This window comes from Mobula birostris, chromosome 1 (genome assembly GCF_030028105.1).
Source record: "Mobula birostris isolate sMobBir1 chromosome 1, sMobBir1.hap1, whole genome shotgun sequence".
Lineage (NCBI taxonomy): Eukaryota > Metazoa > Chordata > Chondrichthyes > Myliobatiformes > Myliobatidae > Mobula > Mobula birostris.
The window spans coordinates 238,195,512-238,218,440 of NC_092370.1; the positions used below are offsets into that span (position 1 = coordinate 238,195,512).

General features: G+C 43.5%; 1 protein-coding gene across 1 annotated transcript in view; it reads right to left on the minus strand.

Annotated features, from left to right (window-relative positions):
* Window positions 1-20,530, minus strand: part of LOC140206063 (tandem C2 domains nuclear protein) — a 99,589-nt gene extending 79,059 nt beyond the window's left edge. The window contains exon 1 of the mRNA XM_072274162.1: window positions 20,247-20,530. The gene's annotated coding sequence lies outside the window, so the exon portion shown is untranslated. The remainder of the gene's footprint in view (window positions 1-20,246) is intronic.
* Window positions 20,531-22,929: the final 2,399 nt, after the last annotated feature.

The window sequence follows — 22,929 nt, forward strand, 5'->3', positions numbered from 1 at the left end:
CTGCCTGGTGTGGGAACTGTACTTCCCTCAGTCACTGGACTCTGCAGAGAGTGGTGCGGACAGCCCAGCGCATCTGTAGATGTGAACTTCCCATGATTCAGGACACTTACAAGGACAGGTGTGTAAAAAGAACCCTTAGAATCATTGGGGACACAAGCCATCCTAACCACAATCTATTCCAGCTGCTACCATCTGGGAAACGGTAACGCAGCATAAAAGCCAGGACCAACAGGCTCCAGGACAGCTTCTTCCACCAGGCCATCAGACTGATTAACACGCTGATTTGTGTGCATTTCTATATTACACTGAGTGTTCTATTTATTACAAATTATAAATTACTATGATTGTACATTGCACATTTGGATGGAAATGTAACGTAAAGATTTTTACTTCTCATGTACGTGAAGGATGTAAGAAATAAAGTCAATTCAATTCAATGGTGAGTGGCTAGCCAGTGCCTTTTTCCCAGGGCTGAAATGGCTAATACGAGGGAGCATAGTTTTAAAGTGCTTGGAAATAGGGGATGTCAGAGCTAAGTCTTCACACAGAGTGTGGTGTGTGTGTGGAATGCACTGCCAATGGCGGTGGTGGAAGCGGATACAATAGGGTCTTTTAAGAGACTCTTAGATAGGTACATGGAGCTTAGAAAAATAGAGGGTTATGCGTTAGGGAAATTCTAGGCAGTCTCCAGAGTAGGCTACATGATCAGCACAATATTGTGGGCCGAAGGGCCTGTAATGTGCTGCAGGTTTCTATGTTATGATCCGTGGAAGTGAGGCTGGTTTCTGTGATGTGCTGAGCTGTGTCCACAACTCTCTGCAGTTTCTTGCGGTCGCAGGCAGAGCTATTGTCATACCAAGCTGTTACACATCCAGACAAAATACTTCCTATGGTGCATCTATAAAACTTGAAAAGAGTCAACAGGGTCATGCCAAATTTCTTAACATAGAGGGCAGTTAATATCTTGTAAAGGGCCACGAATTTGTGTCAAAGCTTTGTGATGTACATCTCAAATGCTAACAGCATCCTTTCTTTCCTTGGAAAGAGCTAAGGAACTTCCTGTACTGTCATTTTCTCCAGTCTGGTAAACAGCTTACATTCTCAAAGTGGAAACCTGCTTCCTGTCTGGTTTCCTAGTCTGGAAATTAGAAATCCGGAAGCAGAGACTCACAGTAGCAGACAGTAACCTAGATAAAAATCAGGATAGTCTCCAGCACAAATTGGAAAATAAGGACATCCATACATTATCCAGGGATAGGGACTAAACTTGCATTGGTAAGTTGTGCAGAGAACATAAACGATCATAAATTTTGAAGCTGCAGTTATCAGAGTGAACATATTTCCGGGGAACAGAATGAAGTATGTCCACATGAACTGTGTAGAAAAGACAGTACAGAGACTGGCCATTCAGCCCAACTGAGCTGTGCCAGATTTTATGCCGCACATGAGGTTACTTCCATGCAGTCCTTTCAACATCTCTCTCCCTCCCTCCCTCCCCCCACTCTTTCCCCTCATGCTCTTTGAACACACCAGTAGCACGTTTCCCATTTTAACCATTCTCAAAGAGGAATGTCATTGTAATTTTTTCTTGAGCTTTGGGCCCCTATTGAAGAAAGGATATACTAGTATTGGAAGCTCTTCATAACTGATGAACTAAGATAGATTCTGGGATGAAACGGCAGTCCCATCAAGAACGACGAAACAAGATACTACATGACAGCGTAAATGTTGGAGAGTGGAAGAGTCTCAAACAAGGGGACATTGTTACAAGAGAAGGGGCAGTCATTTAACTTCATTAATAACACTTTTTCTGGTAAGCAATAACCTTTAACTCCCCTTTCGGAGTTGAACTTTTCACTGAAGCCCTGTGGTGTAGTATGGCTGAGGCATGGCAGGTTGGAGAACGGGGAATGAGCCAACATATGGCCATTGCTGGACTGGACTTGGAGGTGATTCGGCGCAGTAGAACTGAGCCGAGGAAGAGTTGAGGCGGAGCCTGGTCCCATCCCCGACTGCGTGGAAGGATTCGAGGTTCAATTGATTTAAGCGCTGGGCTGAATTGAAAAGGTCAGGTACAGGCCAAATCAAGAGGCGGGGCCCAGGCCCCACAGCGTATCGAAGCAACAAACCCGGGTACGAGAGTGAGGAACGTTTGGACGAATTGAACGTGAAGCCAGATTGAAAAGGTCATGGTATCAGGGCTGGAGACAGGGGACAGGATGATTCAACTCGCTGCTCTGCAAAGTCTTCTTGGCTCCGTGCAGAACCGAGGTTGCGGCTTTGTGTCTCTGGATGGACTCTCTTTCATAAACTTCACTTCTGAATGCTATTTGCTTAGAAACACAGAAAACCTACAGCACAATACAGGCCCTTCGGCCCACAAAGCTGTGCTGAACATATCCTTACCTTAGAAATTACCTAGGGTTACCCATAGCCCTCTATTTTTCTGTGCTCCATGTATCCATCCAGGAATCTTTTAAAAGACCCTATCGTAACCGCCTCCACCACCATCGCCAGCAGCCCATTCCACGCACTCACCACTCTCTGATTAAAAAGCTTACCTCTGACATCTCCTTTGTACCTACTTCCAAGCACCTTAAAACTGTGCACTCTCGTGTTAGCTACTTCAACCCTGGGAAAAAGCCTCTGACTATCCACACGATTAGTGCCTCTCATCATCTTATACACCTCTATCAGGTCACTTCTCATCCTCCTCCACTCGAAGGAGAAAAGACCAGGTTCACTCAACCTATTCTCATAAGGCATGCTCCCCAATCCAGCCAACATCCTTGTAAATCTCCTCTGCACCCTTCCTATGGTTTCCACGTCCTTCCTGTAGTGCGGCAACCACAACTGAGCACTTGCTTACTTTTATTGTTCGCACAATTTGGTTTTTTTTTGCACATTGGGTGTTTGATGGTTTTTTTAAAAAAACGGTTATTTTGGGTTTCTTTGTGGCTACCTGTAAGGAGATGAATCTCAAGGTTGTATATAGCATACATACTTTGAGCTTTGAAAATCAAAGTCATAGGAAAAATCCTTCGCGTGAATTCTAATCTCTGAAATTCACTACCTTAGATGTTGTGAAGAAAGGAGGTACTTAAGTAGGAGGTACATGTAATGTTGAAAGATGAGGCTCATGGGGATTTGGCACTACAGATGAGTTAGACTGGAGCAGATTAAACACGAGCACACTGATTGGAACAGCGGGATTAAAAGACAGATGTTCTGTCTGTTCATATCTTCTTCTGTTCCTCATAGGACTTATTGCCATCTAGCACCTTACACCAAAATTTTGACTTCTCTTCGAGTAGGTTTGGAATTTGTGCTGGGGAAACAGCACGAATGTATCGTAGAAGGGGAAATCTGGAGGGTACACGCAGTTAAGCAAGCTGCCGAGAGTGACAGACCTTAAGGAGTGCTACCTTAGCATGATCCAGGGAAACTAGCAGAAATAAGTGATCTATCAAGAATTTATTCCAGCTGTGAAAATAACCACAGAAACTGTTCTGCTTTGTTACACGAGATTTAGCACCATTCTCGCCTTTAATTTCTGCTTAACAGCTTCTTATTTAAGGCTGATTTATACTTCTGCGTTAACTCGACGCCGTAACCTACGCAAGTGACCTACACGCGTTGTGAGCATTTATACTTGTGCATTGGTGTGTCTGCGTCGCTCTGCAATTCGGGCACGTCGCGCAGGCGCACGCGCACACATCTGCCCGCGCAAGGCTTCATGGTCATGGTAGTCTTTCTCAGGGTAAAGACGTTTAAAACGAGCGTCTTTTTTCGTAAAAGCGAAATGTGTCCTCCATAACTTCAGAGGTCTGTAAAGCTTTATGGAAAGCATTGCAGCCAGAGTTCCTTCCCTGCCCTTCAGTCGGCCAATGGGAAGCTATTGCAGCGTAGGAGGAAATGAGATGCTACCAGGTGGACCAATGACAGTTGTTGTGGTCTGCGTTGCTGCAACACGCAGTTACATTTTGGGGGAAGTGCGCGTCAGGCTACAGCGTAGAGATCCGCGTAGGCTCTGCGTAGGGTTCGCAGCGACACCGTACCTACTGCATCAAGTTGACGCACAAGTATAAATCAGCCTTTACTCATCACATTAGGCCCATCGGGTCTGTGCTGGCTGTGTCCAGGACAATCCCATCGATCCCATTTCCCTTATCTCCTTCAGCCCAGCTACATCCCCCTCACATGCCCACTAACTCCCTTTTGATTCCTTAACCACTCAGGGACAATTTACAGCAGCCAATTAACCTACTTGCACGTCTTTGGATGTGGGAGGAGCCCAGTGCAGCTTGTGGAAAGCCACATGGTTCTAAGGGCAGTGTGAAAACTCCCCAGTGTCAGGATTCATCCTGGCTCCCTAGAGGAGTAATACCCTCTGCACCATTATGCAAAATTGCACGAGGATGATCATAGAGTCAAAGAACAGCACAGCACAGAAGTAAGCCTTTTGGCCCACGTAGTCCTTGCCAAACTATTAGTCTGCCTAGTCCCATGGACCTGCACTGGGCCATAGCCCTCCATACCGCGCCCATCCATTTACAGTACTTACCCAAATTTCTGTTAAGTGCTGAAATTGAACCCAGTTCCACTGGCAGCCAATTCCACACTCTCACCCAACATCCCCCCCCCGCCCCGAGTGAAGAAGCTCCCCCTCAGGTACCCCTTAATTATTTCTCTTCACCTTTATCCTATTCCCTCTAGTTCTAGTCTCACCCAACCTCAGTGGAAGCCTGTTTGCATTTATTCTATCTATACTGCTCATAATTTTGTATACCTTGATTAGATTAAATTTATTTATAAATCATGCATACATCTGATTTATTAATCATGTCAAAATCAAATGAATCAAATATTTCAAAATTGAACAGAAAATTTTAATTTGATTATAATTTTTCTGTTTTAATCACTCAAGAATGTTATAACTTTTGTGCAACCCAAAAAGTTAAGTACGAGCTTCTTCCTTCCTTGTATGCTACCAGTGACTGGGTTGACACAATCATGGTTGCTGGGCACCGTCGTCACTGAGTCACGAGGATACAGGACAGAATCAGGCTCTTGGCCTCCTGCCAATGCTGGTTAGGAGCCAAAGTCTAACTACAATCAATGCCAGGGAGATGAAATGCATGGCACAGCATATAGATTTTAGGCAAGGTCACAGCAAGCCAACTGTCACAATCCAAGCGATCTTTATATTTGCCCTAACTAATCACAACTTTCCTTAACCTAGTGCTCAATGTCTGTTTTTTCAAGGAGTCACGAGCCTAGGCATTGTATCATTTAATGCAATGTTTTCACGTCTTGTGGAACAGCATTGTTTTGGAGTCTTCATCAGCAATTTCCAAAGATTGGTTCCTGGCCCTGGGAGTATGGGTCAAACACCATGCAAAGCTTTTCCCAACGCACTGCACAACATTCTACAATCTGAGGCTCACGCTATTAGCAGAAGCAGGGAGCCTGTTTCAGTGTTCGTTGCAGAGGCTACGAATACTTAGTTACAGACACTTCCAGGTGCCCGAAGCCGGCCTCCTAGGCCTGTGTCGACGTAGTAGTAGTAGGAAGGTAGCTTCCTCACTTAGCTTTCCCATTTTAAACAACTGACCCAACTAAGACAGCCCAAACTAATACCCACAATCACCTCTAAAATCCTCTTAACCTCAATTCTTCCCTTCTATAAGACCCAATACAATATTCCCAGTGACTTCCAAGTCCTTTGAACATAAAGAAAACGAGCATTGACTATGTTTTAACAAGAAACTGCAAAGAGCTGTGAACACAGCTCAGTACATCATGGGAGTGAACCTCCCCAGATATTCTCTCTTCTTCCCCTTTCCTTCAGGCAGAAGATACAAAAGCCTTAAAGCACAGCCCACTGGGCCTTAAGGACAGCTGCTGTCCTGTTGGTAAAGAAAGCAAATGCAATGTTGGCATTTATTTCAAGGGGAATAGAATACAAAAGCAGAAAGATAATGCTGAGCAACACACATCAAAGTTGCTGGTGAATGCAGCAGGCGAGGCAGCAATGAAGGGTCTCGGCCTGAAACGTCGACTGCACCTCTTCCTAGAGATGCTACCTGGCCTGCTGCGTTCACCAGCAACTTTGATGTGTGTTGCTTGAATTTCCAGCATCCGCAGAATTCCTGTTGTTTGAGATAATGCTGAGCCTTTATAAGACACTAGTCAAGCCACACTTGAAGTATTGTCAATAATTTTGGGCCCCATATCTCAGAAAGGATGTGCTGTCATAGGAGAGAGTCCAGAGGTTCACGAGGATGATTCCAGGAATGAAGGAGTTAACATATGAGGAGCGAATGTTCAAAAGGACTAGATAAGGTGGATGTGGAGAGGATGCTTCCTATGGTGGGGGTATCCAGAAGTAGAGGGCACAACCTCAAAATTGAGGGGCAACGCTTTAGAACAGAGGCAAGGAGGATTTTTTTTTAAGCCAGAGAGTAGTGACTTGGTGGAACGTTCTGCCACAGACTGCAGTGGGGACCAAGCCCATGGGTATACTTGAGGCAAAAGTTGATAGCTTCCTGATCGGTCAGGGCAAAGGATGTGGTGAGAAGGCAGGTGTATGGGGTTGACTGGGATCTGGGATCAGCCATGATGGAATGGTGGAGCAGACTCAATGGGCTGAATGGCCTAATTCTGCTCCTATGTCTTATGGTCTTCTAGTTATCAGACTCTTGAATGAACATTTTATTGTACAAGAGGTCCAAAGTACATTTATTAACAAAGTATGTATACTGTATACAACCTTGAGATTCATCTCCTAACAGACGGCCACAAAACAAAGAAACTCAATGGAACCCACTAAAAAAGACTGTCATATACCCAATGTGCAGGAAAAAAAATGAATGTTGCAAACAATAAAAGTAAGCAAACAACATTCAGAACTGAAGTTCATGAAAATGAGCTTCACATCTCTTGGCCTCACAATCTACCTCATTATGATTTTGTACTTTATCATTCACCTGCACCACACTCTTTTGATAGCTTTTAAAATTCATTCTGCATTGTTATTGTTTTGTTTTCTTCACGCTCAATGCACCGTGTAATGATCTGATCTGTATAATCAGTGTGCAAGACAAGCTTTTCACTGCATCTTGAACTAATACCAATGCACAATGCTGCCTCATCTGACCATCTTGATCGACTCACAATGAATGTGTGTTATTTCTTTCTGGCAAGTCATTTGAAGTGAGTTTTCATCAGTAGAGAATGCCAAAGGCAGCTATTGAAGTCTGCGAGTGCTCACTGGTGCAAAACATGAGAACAGCCTGTGCGAATTAAGTGCCTCTAGGTCTGCTGGCACATTGAGCAGCCTGACGCCCGGCACCTGTGGCTAGCCCACACACTGGAACTGAGACACAACCTGATTGGTTTCAACATGTCTTGAAGTTCCACATTGAAACTCCGCTCAGCTCCAATGGGAAGGAGCAAGTGAAAGCCAGCTAATTTAGAGCTTTTGATGAAGGGTCTCGGTGCAAAGCGTCAACTGTTTATTCATTTTCATGATGTTGCCTGATCTGCTGAGTTCCTCCAGCATTTCATGTGTGTTGCTTTGAATTTTCAGCATCTGCAGACTTTCTCATGTTTATAATTTAGATTAGTTTGAAAACCAAAAAAGCACAAGTCACACTGTCCCTATAATAGGCACAACCAAAGGTTTTAGGAAAAGGTCACCTACACCATTCAGATGCCATTTACAACAATATTAAGGCTGGGTGACAAGAAAAAAGGAGGGTGCAGTATCCTTCTGAAGGGTCTCAGGCCAAAACATCAACATTTATTCCCCTCCATAGTTGCTGACTGACTTGCTGAGCTGCTCCAGCATTTTGTGCATACGCTTCATTTTCCAGGATCGTTTCTGTATACGAGGCCGCAGCATCGCCTGATAGAAGTATACAAGTTCTTGAAGACACAGATGAGTAGATGGTCAGAATCTTTCTCCCCACAGTAACCAAAGAGGGCATTGGTTTAAGGTAAAAGGTAAGAAACATGAAGCATATGCTAGGGTCCGCTTTTGCTAAGAACACAAACAGTGGTTGACATTTGGAATTCACTGCCAGATGAGTGGATGCAATCAGTACAAATTCTATGCTTAAGGAGCACTTGGACAGACACTTAAGTGGGAGAAGTGTAAAAATGTTTGTTCTAATGTGTTCAATGGTTGGCCAAAATGGTAACCATGCCATTTTACTCTAGGAGTCTACATGGGATCCGTTTGACAGGCTAGAAGAGTGACATAATATGGTGGGCCAAAGAGCCTTTTTCTGTACTGTTACCCGGATGACTGAGGGATCATCTCCTAGAGAGAGTATGAGCACCTACATATCTGTTGTCAGGGACAGCAACCCAATTTCCATTTACATTCCTCCTGTAAATGGAAAAATAAAGCTAAACATTGACACAAGAGGTACTGCAGACACTGGAAATCTAAAGCAACACCCACAATGTGCTGGAGGAGCTCAGCAGGTCAGACAGCATCCACGATGAGAATAAACAGTCGATGTTTCGGGCCGAGACCCTTCATCAGGACTGGAAAAGGGGGAGTAAGTCAGAATAAGATGGGCGAAGGGGAGGAAGAAGTACAAGGTGGCAGGTGGTAGGTGACCAGGAGAGGGGGACAGGATGAAGTATACAGCCGGGAAGTTGACTGAAATAATCCAACTTTAATCAAACATTTGGCTAAAGAGTTGACATTAAGGTAGAGCTTACAGGTGGTCGCAAGGTGCAAAATAAGAATCAAGTTTCACAAGAAAACTCCAAAAATAGATTGAAGCAGCTGGAGGCACCGACAACAGTAAACGTCAAATACACTTCAAAGAAAGGGTGATGGCTGAAAGGAAAGCAAAACTCGGAGCTTTAAAAAAAGCGATTGTAGTGTGCAGAAAGTTGAACTCTTAACTTTACTAGTTTAATAGATTTTTTAAAAATAGAGTGTTAAATGGGTGATCAGGCTCTTCACGAGGAGGGCAAGGTCAATGAATTGTAGTAATGCATTATGGACATGGTTGGTAAATTTTTTACTGGAACAACGAGAAACCAGAGAACAAAAACAAATTGATGAACTAAGCCAAAACAATCTTCAGATGCTCTCTGAGATCATTAAATTTTGGAAGAGTGCCGCATATTGCTTTTCCTCGCAATCTTTGGAGTTGGGCAACATGGTGCCTGTTACCCACCTGCCCGTTGAAGAGAGGAGGTGAGGGTGGCAAGGTCCCCTCCCAGGATCCCATCAGCCTTCGCTGCTTTTTTCATGAACTGATTTATTAAATTCATAATTTATCAAAATGAAATTTGAACTCAACAGGTTTTCATCAGTTGACCGAACAAGATTAAGAACTTCTTTTCTCATCATTTAGCATTTTTATTTAAAAGTTTATCTGGAACTACTGCTTCACTCTCCTCCTATAATCCCATATCACAATCATTAGCTCAGTAACATACTGGTTAGCACAACACTTTAGAGTACAGGCAACTGCAGTTCAATTCCCGCCGCTGCGTATAAGGAGTTTGTACGTTCTCCCCGTGACCATGTGAGTTTTCTCCTGGTTCTCCAGTTTCCTCCCACAATCCAAAGACGTACCAATTGGTAGGTTAATTGGGCATTGTAAATTGTCCCGTGATTAGGCAAGGGTTAAATCAGGTGATTGCTGGGTGGCGTGGCTCGAAGGGCCAAAAAGGCCTATTCTGCACTGTATCTCAATAAACAAACAAACAAACAAACTCAAATATACTCAGCTTGCCAAATTCTTGTGATTTCTCTTTAATCATTTGTACTGTACTCTCCTCTCAATACCCAGTGACTCAAAGAATGGGAAAAACACGAGTACAAAATCAAAAGCTAGCTAGTCAGTCACCAGCACAAAGCTTCAAACTGCTGGGACGTCCCAACCCTAACTCGACTATATCTGAGACCAAGTGGGAAAGCACTCCTCCCAAGTGGGGTCATTCAGATCTCCCAGCATTTCTACGGGATACAAAGAAAAGCAACATGAAATCCACCCTTCTCCTGAAGGACTGTAATACTACAGGGTATATTGCACAATTTCTACTGAATTTAAAACACAGATTCAGAAAAAAGCTTGTCCAGTCCTATACATTTTATTGAATCTGAGCCATGCTACTATTAAATGTGTGGAAATTGCATACTGCATGGACTAGACATGTATCTGGAAGATGAAGGGGTGATCAAAGATAATTAAAGGTTTGAATTGTAAGCACCATCGAAAATTTAGCAGATAGAAAGTACCAGGAGACAGTTTGTACTGAGGTTTGAGGAGATCCCCAGAGAGGGAACTGTACCTAGGTGGTAACGATAGGGACTTATAGACAGCGATGCAGTGGGGCTTGCACATGAGGGATAAAAAGTAGAGAAGGCAACAAAAAAAATGAAGAGTTAAAAGAAAGTTTATTCATTCCATGCATTTTGTCCATATTGCGTCAGCAGTCATCGGTACTTTAGACGTTCTGAGAAAGTTTTCAGAAGCAGTTTGCCCAAGTACTTTATATTCACTCAACAATACCACTGATATCCTGCACATAATGGATACTTGAGCAGTAATCTTATCAGAGAATTCAACTGACGTCAAGCCATACAAACAAAGCAATGAGAACGGTCATCTGAATCCTGAAGAACAATTACAGTTTAGATTTCCTCTCGACTTCTGCCCGAAAGCATTATCAATTGTTACTTTGGTAACAGTTGTGACTCAATAAGAGGCTAACTTGCCTGAGACGGAGCAGCCTGTGACCTCAAAAATTGCTGCAGATACCCTGATGGAGTGCTCCGTTGTTGATGGTTGGTGGTTTCGGGTCAATTGTTAAACTGAAGCCCAATCTAGTTCCACAGGTGGGCAAAACAAAATGCCCCAAGGCACAAAGTTACAGTATAGAAACAGGCCTTTCAGCCCAACTTCTCCATAACTAACAGGGTGAGTCCCATTTAGCCCATAACACTTTTTTCCAAGTAGAGGACACAATTTTCTCTGGACTGATGAAAGGTCTCGACCTGAAACATCAAATGTCCACTGTCCTCCACAGACTGGGGGACCAATTTGTCCAGCAACTTTGCTCCATTGGCAACTGGGAGGATTTCCCGGTGGCCAACCATTTTATTTCCATTCTCCATTCCCATTCCAAAATGACCTCCTCTACTGGCATGATGAGGCTACTTTCAGTTTGGAGGAGCAACATCTCATATTCTGTTTGGGTAGCCTCCAAACTTACGGCATGAACATCGATTTCTCCAACTTCTGGTAATTTCTCCTCCCCCTCTATACTCTTCTCCTCATCTGCCTATTACTCTCCCCCTCTCGATCCCCTTATCCTTTCCTTTCTTCCATGGTCCACTCCCCCCCCCCAATCAGATTCCTTCTTCTTCAGCCCTTTACCTCTTCCACCAATCACCTCAGTACTTGTGACTTCATTCTCCCTCACCCACACACCCACCTAACTTCCCTCTCGCCGGCTTCACTTATCACCTTCCATCTTGTACTCCTTCTACCTCCTCACCTCCTTATTCTGGCTTCTTCCCCCCTGTCTTTCCAGTCCCAATGAAGGGTCTCGGCCCAAAATGGCAACTGTTTATTGCTCTCTGTAGACGCTGCCTGACCTGCCAAGTTCCTCCAGTATTTTGTGTTACTCTGGATTTCCAGCATCTGCAGAATCTTATATTTATTATTCCTCCACATAATGGTTCTGGGCATTTTTTGCGAGCAAGATCTCATTTGTAGCTAAGAGGCTGGAGGAATGACTTAAATATTACCTCACAGATCAGATGTGCTATTGTAGGGAATTCTCTGGATGTCAGATAGGCACACATCTGGCCTCGTGTCCAACCTATAGGCTCAGATTCCACATCTGACCTCTTAATATTATGCCAGCCATAGCTGGCAAACCCATTATGGCACCATTAACTTGAATTGGCCTGCTATCCAATTAAATATGTAAGCTTACCTAAGTTTATCTACATTACCGGGTATTTATGTTCTAACTTGCAGAAGCATAGGAAAATTAAAATTGTAAAAAATGGTCAAAATAAAATCTATGTTATTTTTGTAGGAATCCCAACAGAGTAGTGCCTCAGGATGTAACAGTCAGAGGCCTGGTTCCTCAAATAGCCCATTTGTTGGAGGCCTCACAGCAGTGAGATAATCAAGATCGTGCACAAGCACTGAGTTGGAGTGGGAGCAACCCATCACATTTGGTACTACAAACATACGAATACCGTTGACTAAGATTATTGTCTTATACAACAGGGTGCCTTCAAATTCCTTGTCTGCATGTAGCTCACAGAGTAAAGAGTCTGGTAATAAGAAATACAACAGTGAATGCAGAACTATGCAAAGATTGAGGACATCTTCAAAAGCCAATACCTCAAAAAGGTAGCATCCTTCACTCAGGATCACCACCACCTAGGACATGCCCTCTTCTCATTGCTACCATCAAGGAGGAGGTACAGAAGCCTGAAGATACACACTTAACATTGTACAAACAGCTTCTGCCCCTCTGCCATCAGGTTTCTGAATGGACATTGAACACATGAACACTACCTCACTACTTAATTAATGTACATAAATATATTTTTCTTATTGTAGTTCATAGTATATGTTATTTATTGCACTGTAATGCTGCCACAAAACAAATGTGAAGACATACTGTATGTTAGTGATATTAAACTTGATTCTGATTGAGGTGTAACCTGGAGCAGTTTAATTAAAAAAAGTACTAATGCAATGATAGCAGAATAACAGGGTTAGAAGTATGTGTACAATGTGGTAACGCCACCAAGGAAGGGAATGTTAGAGGTGATTGGTTACAGAGTTTGCGGAAGAAACTGTCCCTATGTCTTGAGTTTCAGATTTCAAGAACAAGAAAACCTGTTGAAGAGTATCAGCCCAAAATGTCGACTGTTAATTCATTTCCATAGATGCTGCCTGAGCTGCCGAGTTCCTCCAGCATTTTGTGTGTGTTTCTCTGGATTTCCAGCACCTGTAGAATCTCGTGGTTATGAGATAACTATTGAAGTAATCCACTCCTAAAGTGGCACCAGCAGGTGTTGGACTCTTGTGAAATGTACCAGCAAACCACTCAGTTCAAGAGCAATTAGGAAAAACAATAGTTCTTCAAGATCACTGAAGATCTTCATTACAGTAGAATGCTTTTTAAAACACATTAACATGAGTCTTTCCACAACAAAAGGCAATTATTTTTTTTATTCACTCACAGGACGTGGCAAATCTACTGTTAATTCTCCATCCCTAATTGTCCTTGAATTGAGCAGTTTACTGGACCGTTTCGTAAGGAACTCAAGTTCAAACATATTGACGTGAGTCTGCAGTCATATTTAGGTCAGACTGACTAAGAACAGCAGTTTTTCCTCCCTAAAGGACTTTAGTGAATCTGATGGGTCACTTAGTGACATTCTGAATGTTTTATCATTACCACTCAACATTCCGGTTCCACTTAATTTTTTAAAATGAACTTATTTCCTTTTCTATCACAATGGGATTGATTTTTTGTAAACGGACTCACAAGAATCACCAATGCTGTGATGACTCCACGACAAGAGACAGCTAGTTAAATTTGTTATTTATTTATTTATCATCATTAATGTCCTTGCTAATCTTTGGAGGTGGGGTGGAGACACAAAGGAGGTACAAGGCACTCCTTCGCTCCGTGAGCCTGCAGGTCACCCTTGGGCAAGGCGTAGCACCTGCTTAGTCCCCAGTCAAGGTCACATGAAGCCATTGGAGCAAGTGGAGGATGGTTGTCTCAGCAGCTGGTGCATATCACAAATCCCTGGTTATTTGACCACTGACGACAGGCAGACAGTCTCCAAAGAGTATTGATAATTGCTGGGGTCACCCATCTTGTAAAGACACTGCCCAGAAGCCAGCAATAGTAAACCCATTTCTGTAGAAAAAATTGCCAAGACAATCACGGTCATGGAAAGACCATGATCACCCATGTCATACGACATCGCACATAACCAATGAATGAATCTTCAACCACAGTCATAAGATGAAGGATAGTTTAAAGTCCGAAAAACAAATAATTTCCACTTTTTTAATACTTCAGAAAATAAATAAAATGAGTTTCATGTAGGTTTCTGATTTTAACTGTCAGCATTTCTCCTTCATTATTTTTAACTCAGACTAATTTATATTAAGTCACCAATTGGTTGTTCCATCATGGGACAATGGCCAATGAAATGGCACGAGCACAGCAGCCTCAATACTGGGGTTAATTGCAAGCAATTAGGGAGACTGCTGGCCAGAACTTTAATTGTTTTCTCTCCCTACAGATGCTGACTGTCCTGCTGATTACCTGTGGTGTTTCAAAGTTCAAAGCAAATTTATTATCAAAGTACGCATATGTCACCATATACAACACTGAGATTCACTTTCTTGCAAGCATTCGCAGAAAGAAATACAATAGAATCAATGAAAAGCTGCACACGTCAGAGACGGCCAAATGACCAATGTGCAAAAGACAATGATCAATGCAAGTACAAAAAGAAAAGATAAATAAATAAATAACATGCAACAATTATCAAGAACAGGAGCTGTAGAGTCCTTAAGGGTGAGACCATAGGTTGAGGAATCAGTTCAGTGTTGGGGTGATATAAGATGCCCCCTCTGGTTCAAGACCCTGATGATTGAGGGGTAATAACCATTCCTGAACCTGGAGGTGTGGGACTGCAGCCTTCTGTACCTCCTTCCTGATGTCAGCAGTGAGAAGGAAGCAAGGTCGGGATGCTTTTGTTTTCATTTCAGATTTCCAACAGGATTTTGCTTGTCTTAGAATGCATGAGTTTGACTTATTTATTTTCATTAGGCTTGCTTCACACAATTAAAAGCTGTATCATGCGATTCTTAATTGCCCAGATACGCTCCAATTCTATCCCCCTGCCACCTTCACCCTTCCGCTTTACAAATACTTCCTATAAAAATATTGATAATGGCATCTAAATCATTTCTGTGGGGGCCATGATGAACAAAGGGATTAATAGTGCACCTCCTTATTTTGGGGGAATTCAAGGCTAGGAAAGGAACAGGTGAATTACACAAATTAGATATAGAAGCAAGTGCAACAGGTGAAGAAAAGTGTATTGAATGGGGGAAAAAGGAAGAAAACTTGCAGAAGATGGTTTTATTTAAGTGTGCAGAGTGTGTTTTCACAATTCCTGTTTTTTTTCTCTGAGCATCCACATTAAATGTGCATAAAGCTGATTATTAAACGAAACGAGCTTTGGAGGGATGATGGTACCTAACGGCGACTCCTTTCCTTGCATCTTCAGAAACAGCTTTATTTCCACCTTTATTATCTTTATTTTTCCCTTTCAGTGTTCTTTTGAAGACCCTGACCTGGAGTTACACGCAGGCTTCGGTTCTTTGTGGGAACGGGACCAGTTCTCCGGGTTCCATGACTGGTCGCTATTCGACATGCCAAGGGTTTTGCCTGAGAGTCTCACTCGTGTTTGGAAGCCTAAGATCTTGGGGCTCTGGAGACGGGCAGATCGAGAGTCAATGTCACGGCAGGAGACCCGTGTGCCGACGCGGAGATCGGAAAATCTTCCGCCGTGGGCCCGAAGACCTGATCTCTCTGCGATCTTTGGACACAGAGCTCGGAAAAAGCGATGAAACAGACTTTCAACATCGTAAACCAGCGGGTTGTTGTTACGTCTCCCGTTCGCTGTGAAAATGGGGGACACCTCCCTCTCTCTTGCCAGGTAGAGAGAGAGAACCTGTGGTTTGTCGAATGTCGGATGAAATGTGAAGCCTTTGGGGTAGCTTTCATCTGTGTCTTTGCTATTGCTTAGCACACACTTGGGCTCGGTGACGGTACTGATGTGCTTTTTTTTGCTGGTGGGGGGAGGTTACTACCACTTACGCGCAGAAGCGGGGAACTGGGGAGGGACTTTGGGGCTTTTACGTTTAAATGTCGTTCATTCTTGGGGAGCTTCTCTGTTTTCGTGGATGTTTGCGAAGACAATACATTTCAGGATGTATATTGTATACATTTCTGACATTAAATTCGACCTTTGAACCTTTGAACTTCCTATGCAATTAAATGCTAACTTTTATAGAAGGGGCTCAGGGCTAAATACCCTGACTGGTCAAACAAATCAGTTAAGGAAACAGCAATAAAGAATCCTTCTACATCTGTGTGCGACGGTATTGAAAGACAGAGATAGAGGACCTTCATTGCTGACCTAAGCGCCAGCGGGCATAAGAGGCAGTCAGTAAGTGCATTTATAGAAGAAGAACATTCGGAAATTAGCTTTGTTTGTCACAGGGACATCGAAACATACAGTGAAATGAGTTGTTTGTGTCAGATCGAATCAGTGAGGATCGTGCTGCGCCGTCGGCAAGTGTCGCCCGGCTTATGAACATAATGGCACAGTGTTCCATGGCTTTCAATGCGGAGTACATTTGCAAAAATTCGAATCCGATAGTAGCTGCACTGGAACTAAATTCTTTTCTTTTTTAAAGTGGAACTGAAATAAAACTATCAGATTGTCATTAATGACCGCAGCTTACTAACCCTAACCATACGTCCTGACTGGAGCACCCAGAGGAAACCCACACGGTCACACAAAGTGGTAGGAATTGAACCCCAAATGGTGATCTCTGGCGCTGTAATAGCACTCTACCGTGCCACCCTTTTCGCATTGGGTACAGTTTGCTTCAAGAGCTCAAATGCAAGAAGTCCATGATCCCCCTGAAATCAAAAATGTGATCCTGAATTTGTGAGGAGAGGAACGTCACTATTTCCAACAATTAGTCATTTGTAGCAATACTGGTCCATCGCAGTTTGCTGGCATTTTGTTTTTAAAATATACATCACAATAATTTGTTGCCATTTCTCCAGCAAATTCTGGGACAATGTACAACTTTAATACAACTACCACTTTTTTTTTTGCCAGCAGAGATATTACTAATCATGTCAGTGATTAAACTTGCCATGATTATGGAAAATACAAGGGAAGAAGACTGACATTTTATAGACATAAAAGATTCTGCAGACGCTGGAAACCCAGAGTAACGCACAAAGTGCTGGAGGAACTCAGCAGGTCAGAGAGCGTCTACAGTAGGGAATAAACAGTTGACATTTCGGGCTGAACCCTTCATCAGGAGTGGAAAGGAAGAGGGAAGAAGACAGAATAAGTGAGGGGAGGGGAAGGAAAACAAGCTAGAAGGTGATAGGTGAAGCCAGATAGGTGGGGAAGGGGGGATTTGATCTCAGAAGCTGGGTGGTGAACAGGTGGAAAAGGTAAAGGACTGGAGAAGGAATATGATAGGAGAGCAGAACACGAGAGGCAGGGAAGAAGAAGGGCACCGGGGAAAGTGATAGGCAGGCAAGGAGAAGTGATAAGAAGGCTGGAGTGGGGAATTGAGAAAGAGGGAAGGGGAGGGGAATAAATTCCTGGAAGTTGAAGAAAGTGCTGCAGAAATTGAAGTTGAGATATTTATAATCAGGTTTTCTTATGTTAAGAACCACCTGCTTTCAATGACATTACTAATACATCTAACTGGAGAGGGGGAAAAAAATCAGACTGTACATTAGGAGTAACAGAGGCCTTTTCCCCCATCCACTCAGTCAAATACTGCTTTAGTTGGCAGTAACTCACAGTGGAGTGGCAACCCCTCGAAGCCTTAAAAACTACTTGTCCACTTCATCACAACTGAAATTATTATTGTGTGCAGTTGACTGCTTTTGGAAGGGTCATGTGAGCATTTTTAATAATCATGGGAAGGGGCAGAAGACACACACACACACACACCACCTCAGGTTAAACTATTTTACTTAAAGTGACACGTGAGGAGATTTGTGAAATGCCCTTTCAGCCTTCTAAACTCTACAGTCTACTCAGCCTGCACTCCTTCTGTAGTTAATCTTTTTTAAAAAAACACAAGGAGACCAAATTATGCACAACTGTAACAAAGTCTGTTTCAACCAGACTTAATCATTGTAGTAATTTGGCTTAACACACAGCAAATATTGTATGTCAATCTCTTATCTGGTCAATGCATCTTTTTATTCTACCATCACCTTCATACAACCCCCTACTTCTGTCTGGTCACATCTCTTGCCCCTATATTTAAAGTTTCCTCAGAATTTCACCCTGACCCCACTATCTCTCCCCTCCCCCGCCCCTTGCCTCTCACTGAACACCCAGCTCCTCTCTCCAACACTTAATGAAGTATTTGAGAAATATCCTACACAGAGTTATTGCTGCTACTGATAGGCTAATCTCAGTGAGGGCCTCCTTTTCTTCACTGTGAATTAGGCTGGCTTTCCGGGCTAATGAAAACTCCTATTGACTGTTGCAGAGTTTGGGGAAGCATTCACCCAGGCAACCAGGAGCAAGGGAATGTTCCGTTAACATGGAACCAACACCCCCCTGCAGGCAGCCAGGACAAAAGACGTACAGTGTACAAACCAGCAGCACTGGGGAACAATGAAGACTCGGGAGCTATACCCTTGCCCGGCAGAGTAGAATATTACCTGCCCGCGACCATTAGCTACTCATTAATGGAGAGAAGGCAGGAGAGTGAAGTGGAGGGATAATAAATTAACCCTCCATGGATGGAGCAGACTTTATGGGCCAAATAGCCTAATTCTGCTCCCATGTCTTATGAACACAAGACACTGTAGAGTTGAGAACACAGCTCAGCACATTAGTGCTTCCCACTTCTCACAGCCAGCTTAATCAAAGACCCCCGCCGCCCCCCCCCAGACATTCTCTCCTCTCCCTCTCCCCCTGCTAGTGACAGAATATACAAAACCCTGAAAGTGCATACCGCCAGGCTCAAGGAGAGCTTTCAGACACAAGAGTACTGAAACGTTCCCTGTATTGTGAGATGGGCTCCAGACCTACTTCATTATGACCTTTCATCTTACTATCGCCTTCAGCTGTGCCTTACGTTAACTGGTAACACCCGATTCTGCATTCTGTTGTTGCTTTCCTTTGCGCTTCTTCAGAGCACTAAGGTGGTGATATGATATGTATGCATGGCATGCAAGACAAAGATCTTCAGTGCATGTGACAATAATAAACCAACGTACCTGGTCCTTTCATACACACGGCTGCCTGGGAGGATTCACCAGCATGACATCCCTAAAATATTAATCTCACCCTTCTCTCCCCAGAAAAGGAACTTAGTTTTGTTCTATACACTTTGAAACATTTGGCCCATGGGTACAACTGGTACCAAGTACCTGGATGAACTTGTTCAGCAATATGGCATGATCATTGCAAAAATGGGGACACCAACACCCCCCAAAGGGATACTCTCGTGATTCATCAGGGCTGACACCAAATGTCAGCAGGCACCAGGTATGGAGATGCCAAGCTGAATTAGTCACAGAGTAGACAGCACACAAACAGGCCCTTTGGCCCATCCAGTCTGCACCAAACTATAATTCAACCTCGTCCCCATGACTGCCACCTGGACCACACCCCTCCCAAACTTCTCTTAGACGTTACAGATGCACCCACAACACCACTTCCACTGGCCGCTGGTTCCACAAATTCACCACCCTCTGAACCCCTCACGTTCCCCTTAAACATTTCTCCTTTTACCCTTAACCCTAGTTCTAGTCTCACCCTACCTCAGTGGGGGGGGGAGGGGGAACCTGCTTGATTTGCCCCTCATCATTCTATATACCGCTAACAAACCTCCCCTCATCTCCTACTCTCCAGGAAATAAAGTCCTAACCTATTCAACCCTTCCCTATAACCCCGATTCTCAAATCTAACCGTGAGCTCGCTTAAAATTCTAGTTTGGTCCCAGCAGGTGCTGCCTAACACACTGTATTAGGCAGCACCATATTCTGCTTTGATTTTTAATTTCCCCCGCATTGATTTACACTTGAATCTTCAATCCCACAACAAGGGGACCAACTTTTAAAACTAGAAATAAACTAAGGAAGTTCTCAGAGAAAGCAACACTCACAACACGCTGGAGGAACTCAGCAGGTCGCAGAGAAACATTTGAGAGAAGATGCCGGTCTGGGTCCTCCACAACAAAAGCTACAAGACGACCGCTTTTAAGAGAAGTTATGAGAGAGCTAGTTTGCTGCACTGAACTAGGAGACGTACCTTATGCTGGTCGGTCGAACTTGTCCAAGTCCCGGAATGTTCTGTACGATCAGTGGGAATCAATCACACACACACTCTTTCATACCGGTCACAGGCACAGGTGGACACTAACCTGGCTCCACGAAGACTGCCTTTGAAACAATGTACAGTTGCTTTGATGATCAAGATTTTAAGCTTGGGAGGAGGGTTGTTAAACTTTTCAGATCAGCTTCCCCAGATCCTGTAGGAGTTTAGATTTGTCTCGCTTTCCAGTACAGGCAGCCGTTATGTGGAAGCTGCAATCACAGACCTGGTCCCCTTCCCCATTCCGGCACCCCGGTGACCGTTCCTCTGCCGGGCCTCATTCCTCCTCCCGGAGTTCAGCAATTTACACACTCCTTACGACAACTGGTAATCTTCGTCTCATCGGCGACAGAATAAAGGAGCCCGCTGGGTCCTAAAGCTCCTCGTAGTTACGTATCGCGGACCTATTAACCCTTCTAGCGCCAGACACTGCCGCTTTGCAAACTTGCGACCCATAAATATCAAAATAATCATTTTGATAGACAACTCAGCCAACATATCCAATTTATATACTTTCTAATTTGCAAGCAAATGAAAAATAGATGGCCCACCCTTTAAAATTAATGTCGACAATCTCCAGCAAGTATTTTGTGCAACGCGCACAAACGGCTGGAGGAACTCAGCGGCTCAGACAGCATCTGTCGACAGAAATCATCAGTCGGCATTTTGCGCCAAGACCCTTCGGTCACTCGCCCTGTGGATTTACCTTCAGAGATGCCGCCTGACCTGCTGAGTGTCTCCAGCATTTAGTGCGTGTTGCCCAGATTTCCAACATCTACAGCCTGGGCCTCCAAATATCTTGTTCATTTGCGCAGTAAATGTCATTATTTTAAAAAATATATAATTGCAAAGCACCGTGAATACTGAATTCGGAGCTAGTTTATATTTAAAAAAAACTTTTCTATTAGTATTTTCCATCAGAGCATAATAAATGGCACAATAGATAGAGTTGCTGCCTCACAGTTCCATTGACCCCAGTGTGATCCTCTCAGGTGCTGTCAGTATGGAGTTTGCATGTTCTCCCATTGACTGTGTGAGTCTTCCATGGGTACTCTAGTTTAAGCAGATCTCAAAGATAGAACATGGCAGGAAAATGGACTAGCCAATTTGATTCTTTGGCAGTCCATGACCATGATTGCTTTTGGCAAATTTTTCTGCAGAAGTGGTTTGCCATTGCTTTGTTCTGGGCAATGTTTCTACAAGATGGGTGACCCCAGCCATTACCAATGCTTTTCAAAGATTGTCTGCCTGGTGTCAGTGTTTGCATAACCAGGACATGGATATGTGATATGCACCAACTGCTCATATGACCCTTTACCACATGTTTCTGTGGCTTCTCCTGACCCTGATGGGGGGGCAGGAGAGGGGGCTAAGCAAGGGCTACACCTTGTCCAAGGGCGACCTGCAGGCTAGCAGCAGGAAGGAGCACCTTACACCTCCTTTAGTAGAGATGTATCTTCACCCCACCACCCCATAAATGAGGGTAGAGATTTCATAATGAATGGTAGGGCCCTGGGTTGTGTAGGAGGACAAAGAGACCTGGGAGCACAATACACGGTGCTGTGAAAGTGGCACCACAGGTAGGCAGGGTGGTGAAGAAGGCATCCGGCATGCTGATCTTCATCAGTCAGGGCATTGAGTACAGAAACACAAAATACCCTGCAGATGCTGGGGTCAAAGCAACACTCATAACACGCTGGGGGAACTCAAGGTTCCTCCAGCGTACATTGAGTACAGAAGTTGGGATGTAATGTTGCAGTTGTACAACACCTGCAATATTGTGTACAGTTTTGGTTGACCTATTATAGGCAAAAGTGCAAAGATTTACAAGAACATCGCCAGAACCCAAGATGTTGAGTTATAGGGAGAGATTGGGGAACACTTTGGCTTCAGGCTACTATCGCTGCAGGATATGAATGCGTTCAGGACAAAGTAGCAGGCAGGAAAAATCATTGCAGACGTGATCTGCCCAGCAAACTGCCTCTTCTTAAAGCTCCCTTCTGGAAAACAAAAACATCAAGCCACCTTAAAAGTTTCTTCCTCGTGACGGTTAACCTGATCAACCATTCTTTCAGCCACCTCCCCCCCATCTATTTATGCACATTTTGTTCCATATCTGTACTTTAACATCTAAATTCATTTTTCCGTATTATTATCTATTCTTTGTAATTGTTGATTATTGTTGTTTTTGTTGCATGTCGCACCAACACACCATGGCAATTCCTAATGCTTGTAAATATATATGGCGAATACCTGTACAGTTGATTCTTGATACTTTGGTCCTCAGAGTGCAGGAGACTGATGTATAATCAGAATCAGAATCGGTTTATTATAACCGGCACATGATGTGAAATTTGTTAACTTAGCAGCAGCAGTTCAATGCAAGACATAATCTACCAGAGAAAAAAGAAATAATTAAAATAAAAATATTAATAATAAGTAAACAATAAGTAATTAATAATAATAATAAGTAAACAATTATGTATGTTGAATAGATTTTTAAAAGTGCAAAAACAGAAATACTATATATTTTTTTTTTAAAAAGTGAGGTAGTGTCCAAAGATTCAATGTCCATTTAGGAATCGGATGGCAGAGGGGAAGAAGCTGTTCCTGAATCGCTGAGTGTGTGCCTTCAGGCTTCTGTACCTCTTACCTGATGGTAACAGTAAGAAAAGGGCATGCCCTGGGTGCTGGAGGTCCTTAATAATGGACGCTGCCTTTCTGAGACACCC